Consider the following 14,460-nt stretch of genomic DNA (forward strand, 5'->3'; position numbering starts at 1 on the left):
GTTGGGTAAGCATCCAGCTCTTGATTTCGGCTCAGGTCATGATCTCAAGGTTGGGTTTGTGGGATCCAGCATGGAGCCTACTTGGGATTCTCTTTCTCTCTCTCTCTCTCTGCCCCTCCCCTGCTCATGGTTGCTCTCTTTGTCTCTCTCTCTCAAAATAAATAAACTTAAAAAGATAAAATAAGTTATTTATAAGAGATTCCCAAAGTCTAACATTAAGAAAAGTCTTGCCCACATATATTCAATCAGGACTGTCTTCTATGTGCTGGCCACTGAACTCGGTGCCAGAGTAGAGTGTTGGGTGAAAACAGACATGAATCCTATCATCAGGATCATAGTGGAGACATCTATTAATAGAAAAATAACACAGAAAAAAGTGAAATCACACTTGAGGTACCTGGCACAGAGGGGAGGTGTGCTTTTAATGTGCAACTGACTACTCCATCATAGAAGGGGTAAGGTGTTAACTTACCCAAATATTAAGAACTTTCGTACCATTGGTTATAAACATACAGGGAAATGAAAAAAAAATACCAAAACTAGTATCTATTCAGTACACTGTAATTTAAAACATTAGAAACATTGAAATTAAAGCATTTTATTTTTTGTAAAAAAATTTATGAAGAGGGGTCTGAGCAGTGTCTGTGCCAGTGTCTGAGCAGTGTCTGTCTTCTTCTTGCCATAATTTACTCTACAGAGCCAGCATCTTTGCTGGCCTTGGCTGACTGTCATGCTCCTTTCTGAGTTTGGATCAGCCTCCAACATTTTATCCTTTGAACTTTCAATGTTGTGAAAAATCTCTTAGAATTCCTTTAATACGAATTTTTGTTGGTGGTGGCTGTGGTGTCACTGACCTGAAGCATCTTTATCCTGTTCATCATAACCATTTTCCTAATTTTTGTGTGTAAGTTCACCTTCCTGTTGTCCCTCTGGCTGCATGTCTACAGCCTGTCCAGTGGGGGCAGTGTCCGTATTCCCACAATCAGCTATTTCTTCTACAACTCCAAAGACTTAACAATTTGAATTTCACTTCCAGTGTTACCACTTTTTTGTTTATTTGCTATACTTTCATCTTTGTTGGCTTATTCTCTCTTTTGAAGCTTCAGTTTTGTGAAGTGTCATGTGGATTTATCACTGGCAGACAAGGAGGCTACACAACCACTTGCTTTGCTGTCTGTGCGTGAACTGTTGACAGATGCACAGGGACCAGTTGCCGGAAGGCTCTGAAGGGAGTGACATGGTTGGACCCTGATCATGATGCACATCTGTTATTTATGTAGTGATCTTTGGGCCAAAGAGCAAGTTGCAAGGTTTAAACTTGATGCAATTAGTCACATTTAATACAGTGGTAACTGAAATTCACACATGTTGGAACTGTGCTAAGTGAGGGCAGCTTGTATTTACATATGAGTCAGGAAGAGTCTTTCAGTTTAAAGAGAGCAGAGCAAAATAGAGCAAAGCTCTGAGGAAATGAAACACAGGGCAGTTTAGGTGGGAAGAAGGAAAATTTTGGAATCTGAGGTTCCCATGAGGGGAATGAAACATTGGAAATGATACCTGATACCTGGTTAGGGGACACAGGAAGTGGGGCCAGGGCTGGCTGCAGGAAGAAAACTCCTAAGGGAAAATCTGAGGATGACCAAAATGACTTCTGCTTTAAGGATTTCCTAAGCTGGCCAAACGTCCACCAAAGATTACATGGGGGAATATCTAATTGATTTTGTGTTTTCTCTCCCTTTCTATATCCTGTACATAATGAGTGTTTTCTCTTACTTTTCAAAAGAAAAAGTATTATAAGAAGATTAGTATCATTAGGCAAGCCTGCTTGAGCGCCCACTGTTATCTATCACATATATATTCACGTGAAGTTTATATGTGAACCCTTCCATTGCAATGCAAGCTTGCCAGGCACCGTCATTCCCATAATGCTGCCAAAAGCTTGGGATCTGCTGCAGGAGAGAGATGGCAAATGAGAGTCCGTGAACAGGTTTGGAAGATGTTAAAAAGGGTTGAGAATACACATGAAAGCCTTTATCCTGTCAATAAAATTATCTTTAACATAATTGTTCACTTTAAAGTGATAGAAAACTTTGGTTTTGTTGTTCTTTTTTTTTGACATTGTAAGTGAATCAAGATCTCTTAGCAGCTAATCTAGGTTTCGAAAGAGAGTTTTGCCTGGAGGTTTCTTGGTCTCTAACTGTTCACAACAAATGGTGACACAACATTTTAGCAACAGACTGAAAGCAGTGCCATGAGCAATCGAAATGAATCCAGAGCCAGCAACCTAAATGTATTGAGGACATATAAAAAAAATAAGTGCTTTGATACAATTGAAAGTGGCTAGGCTTTGGACCATGCATGGTATGTATTTCTTGGAAATCACAGTTGCTTCAATATAAAATCACCATCATATTTTGGTATGGAGAAAGTCTCCGTGGGTCTCAGATTAGGATCCTTTATGGGGTAACTGATGAATTTGGAGAAATTTCATCTGCTTTCAGTTAGGTGCAAAGCATGATTTGTAATTTTGTTATTTTGGTTCCCCTAATCTGCAGCTTAATGGTGTCATAAACTCAATAAAATGGGGTATGTTTTTAGACTTGAAATTAAACAGATCCAGTTCTCACTTCTTTCCTAGGCAGGTTTTGGGAATAAACTGAACCATTTTCAGAGTTTTCAGAGTTGAGCTTATTTTCATGGGCTCACTGGCTTTTGGAGTAATTTAAAGATTTTTAACAAGGTATTTCTGCTACTTTGGGATTCCACTGGACTTGTTTTTATTTTTAAGAAAAAGGCAAAATTAAATCATGAAGTTTGAGCCATTCTCATAAACAGAATGAAAAATCACTCCCTTCATGTGGGAAGTGTATATTTTCAGTTATCACTTGGAAATCTTTTCTACTCTGTTCATTTATTTATGGTGGTAAAATTGAGTTCTTTTGTTAAGAAAACATTTCTCACTATTTGAGAAGTCTGAAACAGAGCAAATCCTTAAAGTAAACAGAAAAGGAGAGCTTGAGCATATTATTTGTGGTTTTTGTTAGAGACCTTATAGTGACTTCAATTTAGAGTCTGTTTCTGAAAAATAACTTAAATGCCACTATAGTGAAAAAAATGACAATATTTTTTTTACAATCTTTATCTTGCTTAATAGTTATAAGAAAAGAGTGGGTTCATATTATTATTGTTGTTGTTGTTATTATTGTTATTACCCTCCTACTGATGAGATAAATACTGCAATTTGGGACCTAAAACATTTTTCAATTGGAATCTTCTGCTTCCAGTAATGGAAAGACAATTTGGACAAACCCTCTTGCTCAGAACAAGTGAAAAAGCCACATGAAATAGGAAAAAAATCTTTAAAACTTTTGCTGTGAGGGCATTTGCTGATCCAGAGAGAGCAGATGAAAAGCAGAATCCCAGGGCAAGGGAAACACAAGTCTAAGTCCAGACTCCACCCAAGGAGAAAAGTCTGCTATATCCCCACTCAAATGTAAAGCTCAGATACCAACGGTCTTCAGCTTTAGGGTCAAAGCAAACCAGAAGCAAGCCAGCATTGAGTCGCAGCCCATGTTCTCTTCCTCTGGTTGGTCTGGGGAGCTTCAAACTTAAACTTGCATTCAGGCGGTCTCACACAGGGGGCCCCAAACACAGCTGTAGAAAAGAATAAACCTTCAGTCTGAAGGAAGGCACCACCATCAAAGGCCTCAAATTATTTATACAACATTTTTTTTTTCTTTTTTCAAATACTATGTTCAAAGATAGGCAGGTACACAAGGATATGAGACACCATGATAAATTGTCATCAAAAACAGCAGAAAACAGAAAAAGTGATTTCTGAAATTACAATTATCAGGCACAGATCATAAAACAGCTATGCTTAATAAGTTTAAAGAAACAAAAGAGGAACTTAAAATATAGAAGCATCCAAAGGAAACTGTTAAAAGTGGTGTAGCTAATATAAAATATAGAAGAGTATAAATTATAGGTTTAGACTATAAATTTAGACCATAATATACTGCACTCAAGAACTGAAGAATACACTTTTTTATTGTTTTTAAAAAATTTTTAAACTTTTTATTTGTTTTTGAGAGACAGAGAGTGAGCAGAGGAGTGGCAGAGAGAGAGAGGGAGACACAGGCTCTGAAGCAGGCTCCAGGCTCTGAGCTGTCAGCACAGAGCCTGACACGGGGCTCAAACCCATGGATGGTGAGATCATGACCTGAGCTGAAGTTGGATGCTCAACCGACTGAGCCACTCATGTGCCCCTTTATTAATTGTTTTTAATGTTTATTTTAGAGAGAGCCAGCGACAGAGACAGAGCATGAGTGGGGGAGGGGCAGAGAGAGAGGAAGACACAGAATCTGAAGCAGGCTCTAGGCTCTGAGCTGTCAGCACAGAGCCTGCCCTGGGGCTTGAACTCACGAACCATGAGATCATGACCTGAGCCAAAGTCAGACGCTTAACCAACTAAGCCCCCCGGGCACCCCAAATACTCTCTCAAAGCACACATAGAAGAGTTACAAAATTTGTTCATATATATTTGATCATAAAGCAAAATATCAACATATTTTACAAGCACAAGGAATACATTCTAGCAACTAGGTAGAAAGCAGTTTTAAAGAAAGGAAGACTAGAAAAATCTCTACATATTTTAAAGCAAAGATGTATATTTCCATGTAACTAATGAGTCAAATAGGAAATCATAATAGAGGCTTGAAAATGTTTTAAACTGAGTAATAATGAAAATGCTGCCTACTCACATTTATGAGATGCAGTCAAAGACATGATTAGAGGAAAACTTATATCCTCAAGATGAGTATATAAGTTAAAAAAGAAAGGCACAAAACCAATGATTTAAGCATTAGTCTAGGAAACTGGAAAAAGAGTGGCAAGATAAACCAGACCAAACCAAAACAAAGATATTTGATGTAGGATTTTTGCAGATCCCCTTAGCATGTGAAGGGAATTCTATGCTGTTTGTAGTCTACTATAGTATTTTATTATGAATGAATATTGAAATTAACCACTTTTCTGCATCTACTGACATTATTTACATGGACTTTTCCTTTAATCTGTGAATGTGGTTAATCACAGCAACAGACTTCCTTATGTTGAAACAATCTTGAATTCCTGGGGTAAATCCAATTTGGCCATGATTTATCCTTCTTTTAAAAAAAATTGCTAGATTACATTTGCTAATGTTCTGTTTACACTTTCTGCATTAAGTTTATAGATCTTAATGAGTTTTTTCTCTTATTTTACTATCTTTATTGAATTTTGGTATCAAAAATTTGCTAGAATCGTAAAATGAATTGGGTAATATGCTTTTTCTCTTATCTAAAGAGTCTCAGAAAACTACAAATTCTTTCTCTTGAATATTTTGTAGAACCATCTAGTGAAACAAAATGGCCTTGAGGCATCTTTCTGGGGAGAGTTCAGTTTACTTAAGTTTACTGATGATTATAGTACTATCTATTCCTTTTGTTTCTTCTTGAATCAGTTTTGATGACAGATATTTTTTGAGGAATTTGTTTATTTCATTTAAATTTTTAAATATATCAACATAAAGTTGATCAATTTCTCCTTTATTAAATATCTGCAGAATATAATATGATATTGATTTTTTCATTGTTGATATTATCTCACTTAATCTTCACAATAAACCTATGAGGTAGATCCTATTATCTCCACTCTACGAGTGAGGGAACTGAGACACAGACAGTTTAAGTTGTCTATTAAGGGACAGATCATAGACTTGAATCCATGTAGCCAGGCTCGACTTCCTTGACTCTTAACTAACCATTATGTTCTACTCTCGTCATCAAAGTAATGATGGCAATGACACTTCCAAGACCTGAGAAACAGTTTGGATAATATGGGCTTTATATAATTTTATATTTTTATTACTCTATTGTAATATGTTAACCCCACTAATTGGAACACAATTCTAAAGAGGTCAGTGTTCTAACATCCATCCCTGGTTGTGCAAATTGATTTTTACCAGTTCCTTTTGTCCAAGCTTGTAGCACTGAGACAATCTTATCAGGTTAAAAATTCAAGCTTCTGTTTACAAGAGGACTAAATAGAATCCATACCAATTTCTGAAACTGACAAGCAAATGCATTTTTACTGCTAAAACCCTGGATCAAACCACCATCATTGCTTGCCTGAGCTACTATGGCAATTTACAATTGGTTGTCCTCTGATTATTTTCCATGGAAAAGTCATTATTTTGCTTTAAAAACATAAACTTCCAGGCACCTGGGTGGCTCAGTCGGTTAAACGTTCAACTTCAGCTCAGGTCATGATCTCACAGTTCATGAGTTCGAGCCCTGCGTCAGGCTCTGTGCAGACAGCTCAGAGCCTGGAGCCTGCTTCAAATTCTTTGTCTCCCTCTCTTTCTGCCCCTCCCCTGATTGCACTGTGTGTGTCTCTCTCTCTCAAAAATAAATAAGTAAATATTTTTTTAAAAAAACCCACAAACCTTAATGTCATATTCTTAATTATAAGTTTCCTTTGGGGAGTAATATTTTAAAATTTATAATAATTGTTTCTTCCTTCTTTCCTTCCTCCCTTCCTCTCTCTCGTTCTTTCTTTCTTTCTTTCTTTCTTTCTTTCTTTCTTTCTTTCTTTCTTTCTTTCCAAGGAAACAGCCTTTCCTCTGGTTTGCTCAAGACACTCAACTCTAAAGATGTCAGGGCTTCTGTAACAATAGAAGGAAACATTGGGACTGAGAGGAAGGGAAGAAAGCCAATATGGGTGACATTAATGAGCAAGCTAGCCTGTAGACATCTGGGACTTCATTCCACCAGAGGGCCTCTGGAAGACTATATATAATCTGCTTCAGTTTGTCCCACCCAACGGTGGGCTGAATTGGTCATTTATTTAACCAACCCAAATGACATTAGCTGAGGTCTCCTTTTGAGGAAATTAACTTTCTAGCACTTCAGGCAAGTCCTGAACATGCTTGCTTCCTGAACAGAAGCAAGTCCAAACAAGCTTCTGTGATTAGAGAATGAAGGTCACAGGTGCTTTGGCACAAAATCCTTGGGTAAAGCATCAATACTCGCACTGCTGTGATCAGCTTCTGGCCTATCTTAAGTTTGCTCTAGTAACTAATCCTTGAAGGTGGAACTAATACTTCATGGTGTATTTTCTTTAAACTACAACAAAACAAATGCCAAACAGGAGGATTAATGGACAAGCCACAGTCTCTCCTGCTACAGTTAGTCCTAAGGGACATAATGGATACTCATCTCCTTCTTCTACTATCCACTTTAGATTTCCTTCACCCTCATCCAACACATCTATTAGCTTAGTTTGTTTATGCCGTGGGTAACTCAGACATTTACTCTTGAGAGGTTTGAACCTCTGGTTTCTGTGCCTTAGTTATGCCACGTTTGCTACAACTGTCCATTTGTGATTATCACTAGGCACAGAAGCACCAAAAGCCATCTCTGAATTATTGATATACCCTCTCCAACCTCTTTATCTAGCAGTAACCAGAGATCCTGATGATAACCAAAGTTGGTTATTTCCACCAATATAATAATTCCTTTTTTTTTTTCCTGCTTGTACATTGGGAGTGGGAGCCCCAAATGACCAGGTAACGATGATAGCTTTGTATTTAACAGGTTTAGGGGAAGTCTTGCTGTAAACTCTGGGCTCCCTTCCATGAAACCAGAACCTCAAATCAAAATGATTCTAAAAGTATAGGGTTAGAAAGCACACATTTGCCCAAGTGGGTTACTGGGAGTGATTATGTGAGAAGTCACTCCTCCCTAACTGTTGGTTCCTAGGCTCATGTAGTCTAGCTATCATGAGTAATGTATCCTACAAAAAAAAATGGTTCAAAGCATATACTGTATCCCAAATGACCATGTTCCATGCCAATCCTGTGGAGTGTCTCAGCTGTGCCAACCTCATGCTTTAGCTATGCCTTCAAGAGGCCATTCATCATTCGATCAGTCTGGCAGTTTCTAGGTGAAGTGACATAGTGTAGTAATGATAATCCTACAGTCATGTGCCCACCTACTTTGCTGCATTTGAGTGACTGAGTGGCTGAGCTGCTGATATTGACCCAATGACTCATTCTGCTCATTTCCACAGGTCCTTCTAATATGTTCTTCTCCACAACTCCTTGCCTCTGATCTTTCAAACTTGTACATCTTTTTTTTTAAATTTTTTTTCAACGTTTTTTATTTATTTTTGGGACAGAGAGAGACAGAGCATGAACGGGGGAGGGGCAGAGAGAGAGGGAGACACAGAATCAGAAACAGGCTCCAGGCTCCGAGCCATCAGCCCAGAGCCTGACGCGGGGCTCGAACTCACGGACCGCGAGATCGTGACCTGGCTGAAGTCGGACGCTTAACCGACTGCACCACCCAGGCGCCCCTCAAACTTGTACATCTTGATCTCTGTCCAGACCATTAATCAATGTCCAAGGATTCCTGTGAAGCCGTACCTAGTACCACTTCTCTTTGCACACAAATGTGATATCCAAGTGTGTGTGTGCTGCCCTGTCCACTGAAAGTATTTCTCCTCTCCACTCTGCATCAGGGCAGCTCCTCAGTAGGGTTCTAGTTTGCAAGTAATCCATGTTTTAGCTCACATAGCTGTGAAGTGAGGAAAAGGCATTTGTGCAATTGAAATATGTAGCAATAGTGTCTAGACATGTTCATCTAACTTGCTTGTGCTTTTCAGACCTGCTTGGGTCCAATTTTCAATGAATGATAGATTACTGCATAGCCTGACCAATCCTATAAATTGTTGGCCCTGGTTAATCCCTGTTCATGTGATAATCTTTAGTCATGTGATAATCTCTCGCTGTTCCAAAATTAGGCATTCAATCTCTATCCAGACTCAACAGTAAGCCACGAGCTGCTTTTTGAATAGTAAATAGTTCTCTGAAACAGATGGCATTACCTTTCTCTAGAACCCTTGTGTTCTGCACTGTGCCTTTACCATTGAGTTTTACATGAGAGTCCACACACTTCTCCCTTCTAACAAAAGTATTTTTCTCTATTAGGTCTGTAGAGCATATGACCCAAGCAGTAGGGAGGCTCACACGGCAGCCTGAACCTGCTGCTATCTCCTAATTTCAAAGATACTTACCAAACATTGTTACTTTTTCTTAGTGGCAGGAAATGCGAAGTGCAATAGCTTGTCCTTTTAACTTAAGGCGATGTCTTGGTATGCTTCAGAACTTACAGCTCCTAGAAACTTTACTAAATTTTTGTAGGGTTTTTTTTCTATTGCCTTCCAGTAATGCACACATCTTACAAGAGCATAGGAAACACTTACCATTTCCTGCTACCCAGGCTTGCCTGACTAACATGATGGTAACAATATAGTGGACCAAGACAATTTTCTTTAAAATCACTTGGGCTATGTTATAACAGAGCTCATAAGAAATAAAGATGATTGATGAATGAAATTATTTGTCCAAGGTTACTGTGAACTACCTTTGATCCCTTTTCTTGATAGGCATAGAAAAGAATGCATTTGCCAAATAGGTAATCCATATACCAAGTGCAAAGGGCTATGTTGATCTAGTTCTAAATCTAGCAGAAATGTCACATCCTGAACAATTGTAATTGGGACTATCACTCGGTTAAGTTTATGATATCAGCCCATCAGCTCCATAATCCATCTGGTTTTTGCAAGGGCCATATGGGTGAATTAAATGGGGAAATGATCAGAAGCACTACTTCCACATGCTTTTAAATCTTTGAGGGTAGCACTAATATCAGACAAACTCCTTGGGATGCAGTATCACTTCTGACTTACTATCTTGGTTAAGGAAAAGGAGGCAATTTTAAGGTCTTCTGCTTGGCCTTGGCTATTATTATGGCTCTTACTCCACAGGTCAGGAAACCAATATGAATATGAAGGTTCTGTCAGATGCTATGTATGTCCATCCCTATTATGTAATCAGGGACTAAAGAAATGACTATAGGTGGGTCCATAGACCCACTGAACTCACTGTAAGATGGCCTTTAACCAGGACTCTATTAATCTGAATCCATGAATCTCAAGTATAACAAGGTGTTATGGTGGTATTTGTGGTTTCATGGCACCCATGTCAGCTCAGATCTTTATCTGAAGTTGTCAAAAGATCTGGGCATTTCTCTTTCCCCATTTTATATTTATTCTGCTAAACAGCATCAATCCTTTGGGGAAAGGATTAGAACAACAGTGACTGGTTCTTAATGCCATGTTGGAGGGTCTTTCTTCAAGGAGACCTCACTTCCATCAATGCCTTGGTCTGGCACCCTCCTTGTGTACTCCTGGGCTAGTCTGGGCTTTTTGACGTTGGCAGAGGGGGGATCCCAAGAAAGCAAGCAGAATCTCACAGTTGCCCATTCTCTGTCATGTATTATCACATTTTCTTTCTCTACTGAATCATTCCATATGCGTACAATTGGCCTACAATATATCCCTCAATAAAAAAGTAAACCCTCCTTTGTCTTATTGCCCCCTCCAGTTTGTACCCTCTTCACTGTTCTACTATCTTTCACTGTGAAAGTCTGCTAAATGGATTCTCACTCTTTTTCTCCACCTCTTCTCTCCTGAGCCCAATTCAAACACACCTTTGTTCCCACCACTCCAATGAAACTGCTCTTGTCCAGATCCCCACCAACTATCAGGTGGCCAAATCTATGGTCATTTCTCCATTCACACTTCCTCATCAGTGCTTGGCCCCTGTCCCCTGGAACTCACCATTCCCTTGTACACAGGGGCCCTTTATTGTAACTGCCTGTGATTCTCTCTCAAAGAAGCAAGCTTGGCTAGCTAGAGGAAGGCTAGAAGTCCCAGAGTATCAATGTCTCTAGGAGCAATCCTCAGCCAATGACAGTTGGGAGCTGGTGCATAAATGCCCTATCTTTCCTTCTTTTTGATGGGGTGACTCTGGCACAGGTTCTGTACAGGTTCCCAGAGGCTTCCAGTGGGATTGAGCTCAGTTTTCCGCAGTGAGAACCTTCTCATGAGTAAACCCTGCAAAGACTCTCCTCCCTACCCTGTCTCACTTTCTCACTCCTTTCCTGGTGCTCCTTAGAATCACCTCTTGAATCAGTTGCTTGCAATCAATTCCTTATCTCAAGATCTGCTTCTGGGGGGGGGGGGGCAAATCCAGTAGATTCATGGCAAAAATAGCTGCATTTTTTCCCTTCACTGTATCTCCTTTGCAACATGACTTTGCAGCTTCTCTCATCAGGAGATAAACACTATTGTCCCTGCTCTTTGAATCTGGGCTGATCTTGTGAGTTGTTTTACCCTGTGGAATACATCAGAAGTGCCAGTGTGCCAGTTCTGAACTTAGAACTAAATGATCATTATTACATGCTTTTGCTTATATTGGCTTACTGTAATATAAACCCCAGAAGAGCAAGGGTTGTATCTATCGTATTTAAATGCTTAGTCATATTCCCACTGCTGAGAGCTAGGCTGGACACAAAAGTACAGAGGGGCCAAAGTGTACACTCAGGTGAAGAATCAAATCTATACACATACTGTAGGTTTGACCACTTCTTCTAATTGGGAAATTTCACTCTTCAAGTTGGGATCCTAGAAAAAGCAGTTTCAGTGGATTGCTGGAAGGATTTTGCCAACCAACACATCAGGTCACTCCCTTACCCCCATTCAGTTTTACCCCCCATCTCAAATTCCACCTGTTTCCTGTTTCAATTCCTAACTCTCCCCACTGTATCCTCAACAAACAGTGCAAATTCTGACACAAGTGAAATGAATTCAGAAATCTGATTGATTGATCTATTGATTGCCTCTGGTTCTTTTTTTTTTTTTTTTCTGGTTACTATGTTTATTAGCTTTCTTTAGCAGCAATTCCCTGCCTGCCTTTCAAGGGTAGTGGTACAAAAGGGAGAACCAATCTTTCCTGCAGCTAGCGTGCCTGTGAACTCTCTGTGGGCGTGTGACATTACAAAAATAGAAGTGTGGCAGAGCAGTACTCTCAGTTACTTGGGATTGCAACAGAGGGAGACGTGAAATTTGCTTTTGCAGCTGTTCTTTACAAAATGGCTCCCACTGAATAATGAATTTCTTGCTTTTTATTTAAAAGATTTTTTTCCAACTCATATTAGTTTCCAAATAACAAGGTCAAATTTGTTGGCCAGTACTTGGAGGCAGGTGAGCAGGTGCCTATCCTTCTTCTGCTGAATGCCTGGTCTATTGTAGGGACTGACATGAGTACAATGTTAGAATCATTGACATTTAGTTCTGAACACCGTTTTGATTTTCAAGTCCAGTATTTTCCAATTTAACTCCTGCTTGAAATGATTCACTGGTGGTTCTGTGGAATTTAGCTTTTGTTTCTGGTGTAGTAATCACTGTTTGCTTTTGGTTCAGGATTCAGCAAAGTGTTGCTTTTTAATTTCAGTAAGGTTCATAGTTCAAGTCTAAATATTAGTATTAAAATTGGTTTGCTTAATTATGTGATAGCCAGAAAGCTAGTAGCCATGTATAAGAAGCGTGGTGTGATGTTTATTACATCCTGGGGATGAATGCTGTTAATTCTTGATTGTGTAGATGTGGATTATAAATGTCATCTGATGTTCCCTTTCCAGACTCTGGGCAGTAAACTATATTAGAAAAAACTCACAGTATTTGAGCTACTGAACATACACAAGGTCTTCTTGCCCAGTATATGTATTTTGGGACATTTGTTACAGTTTACAAGTGGCTTGCACATTGTTTGATCTAGCCGAAGCAGAAAGGAGGTAGCTTGGTATAGGTAGGGAGTGCAATTGTGGATTCCAGTCTCTTGGACAAGTGATCTTCTATCCTGAGCAAGTTGCAGTTTGCTCATCATTGCATGGAGTATAATCCAAATAGAGGCCCTTTATGTTTTTCAGGAGTACTGTGAACCAACGAAGGAACTGTGTCCTATTCAATTTGTAGCCACATTGCTACAAACACTACGTAGTTGTTTAATGAAAATATTTTGAGAGTTAAATGAACATGAAGATACCTTGAAAACTGTAAAGCAATACATACATCTAAATGGAACTGTATAAGCTGTTTAATTATCTAAGTCCTTTTTTCTCTTCCTCCTCCTCTTCTTCCTTTTTCATGTTATGATATAGAATGAAAAAAAGTGTTTTTTCCAGAGAAGATTAAAGGCTTTTGCCCTGATGCCCAGCACTAGAAAAACTCATTATTAACACAATTCACATAGCTGGCTTTCTTAATTGTTTATACATTCACTCATTCATTAACTCACCACACATTTCTGAGCACCTTTAGGGCATATAGTTGGTTTTATGGCTGATGTTGAGGGACCAGGATGTGGCCCACATCTGAGAATAGGCTTGTTTTGCAGACAGATACAGGAGAGCCACTTAACTTTGGCAATGCACCACAGTCTGGCTGTCTAATCACATCAAGAAAAAGTGAAACAGGAGTTCTTTCCCCTGACCCATATGTCCTGCAATAGTAGGAAATCAGGAGAAAGGAGTAAATTTTTCTGTTTCCATGGAAACAGACCTGCTCATAAAGGCAAGAGATATGCATAGCAACTACCTAGATAGTAGAATATGTTTGTCCTGCAGAATACATGTTGCTACGGAGGGCAAGAGGCACCATCTAGGTGGCTGGACACCAGAGAGAGGAAAAGCATAAATGTTTGGAATTGTTTTGTTCATAAGACACTAGGATGTGATTGAATATTTGTAGAAATGTTGTTGGTTTGATAAGGGGTAAAGAATTTTGATTTTTTAAAAACATAACTCCACAAACAGACACAAATATACAGATGCTCTCAGAAACACTAACAGTCTTGTGGAGCATGCTGCCCTTGACATCCATAGAACTGGAGAGATGTGCGGGCATGGCTAACAAGAGGATGAAAGGGATGGCTTCCTAACGATGAAAATAAAGACAGCAATGAAGCAATAACTGGCAGATATTGGGCACTTCCCAGGTGCCAGAGACTGTACTAATTGCTGACATGCATTGTCTCTTTTCACCCTCATGACAAATGTGTGAGGCACACAAAGATTATAAGATGAGGAAAATGAGGCCCAGCAAGTTTAATAAAGTTGACTAAGATCATGTAAGTGATGAGAAACAGCCAAGATTTGAGTCCCTGTCTGTTGGACTCCAAAGTCTAGGCATTTAAATATTATGTTATATCCACTTTCTGTGAGGTGTTTACTGTCCAACCATTCCAAAGTGAATCCTTTAAGGTAACATAGCACTTATATGAGTCTTGATTATGCCATTTGTCTGCATCTCCACAGAATCCTATCATGTAATAAAGGAATTTTGTCACAAAGGAGTGTGTGATAGAAACCACTGACAGCTGGGCTTCCTTCCCTGCATCTTATTGTATAGAGGCCATCACCAGGCCAGCATCTACCATCAAGATGTGCAGTTCTACTTTGGGAAGTGGAATCACTGTGGTCATTTTAGGTTGACAGTCTCTTCAGAGAAAGTAGA

General features: G+C 39.2%; 1 long non-coding RNA gene across 1 annotated transcript; it reads right to left on the reverse strand.

The window, feature by feature from the left end:
- Nucleotides 1-582: 582 nt before the first annotated feature.
- LOC111560425 lies at nt 583-13,474 on the reverse strand. The gene is made up of 2 exons (XR_002742198.2): nt 13,244-13,474; nt 583-3,654 (listed from the first exon to the last, which is right to left on the reverse strand). It is a non-coding gene; the product is annotated as an uncharacterized LOC111560425 (long non-coding RNA).
- Between the last annotated feature and the right edge of the window lie 986 nt (nt 13,475-14,460).

The sequence above is a fragment of the Felis catus genome, chromosome B2 (assembly GCF_018350175.1).
Source record: "Felis catus isolate Fca126 chromosome B2, F.catus_Fca126_mat1.0, whole genome shotgun sequence".
Classification (NCBI taxonomy): Eukaryota; Metazoa; Chordata; class Mammalia; order Carnivora; family Felidae; genus Felis; species Felis catus.